This window comes from Conger conger, chromosome 13 (assembly GCF_963514075.1).
Source record: "Conger conger chromosome 13, fConCon1.1, whole genome shotgun sequence".
In the NCBI taxonomy this organism is placed as follows: domain Eukaryota; kingdom Metazoa; phylum Chordata; class Actinopteri; order Anguilliformes; family Congridae; genus Conger; species Conger conger.
Window position 1 is genome coordinate 13,551,767 of NC_083772.1, and position 988 is coordinate 13,552,754.

Genomic DNA, 988 nt, shown 5'->3' on the forward strand with positions numbered 1-988 from the left:
CAGCGAATTTCTAAACGCGTAAAGTAGAACACAAGGAGCACATGGTAAACACGGAACGTATGAAGACAGACATGGTAGTTCTGTCTTTAAAACCCTCGCAGAAGACCAAAAACCAGTTTCGCAAACTTGGTCGTAGCAAAGCACGTGAATGCCAAAGCATACCCTTTTCCTTTTGAAAAGATTAGAATTAATGTTTAAAATAACGCATCCATCCACACCCTCTGCGCAAATTGGTACAGCGCACGTGAAGCCATCTACAACGAATGTTGTCCTTGAACTAGATGACATGTGAAAACAAAAGCTCAAATAATTTTGCCCATTATTTAGTCGCCCTGTGTAAAGTGCGAGTCTTAATATGTCCCGAGTATACAAGGATGCAAATCTACATTGGAGTCAGCAAGAAATAAATTTGCGGCAGCCTTACCTGCGCTAAAAGAGTCTTCTGTTGTTCGGTCGACAGTCAACTAAGCCGTGTGTGCGCATTGAACGCAAAAGGGGGAGGGCGGATTCCGATTCCCACACCCATCCCAGTTTCTGCGCCATCCATAAATCTCGCCATTCCCCTCCCACAATGCAAGAACACACGTGTTATTATCCCATAAAGTATGGCCTTCAGCATCCATAAAAACGACCTTTGGAATCTGATACCATGGCGCTCCTGTAGGAGGAATACCGTGCTATTAGTAAATGGAATAACGTGCTTATTAGGGCGTTTGCGGTAATCCTCCATCTTACGGTGCTTTGGGTTGGGGGACGACCACGCCCAGGAGGTGTTTTGAGTAACGGTGTGTGGTCTGCTATAATGACCGCGCGTTGTCTGCCATCCAGGACATGGCGTCGATGTGAACAGCAAGCGGGCTCGAATGCACGGGACAGACCGCACCGCCTGCACATTTGAGTGGTCCATTTTTTTTCAATGGAGGGAGAGACCACGCCTGCACCCACACACCATTAATTTCACAGACAAAAACAGTACACGGGCCCGATG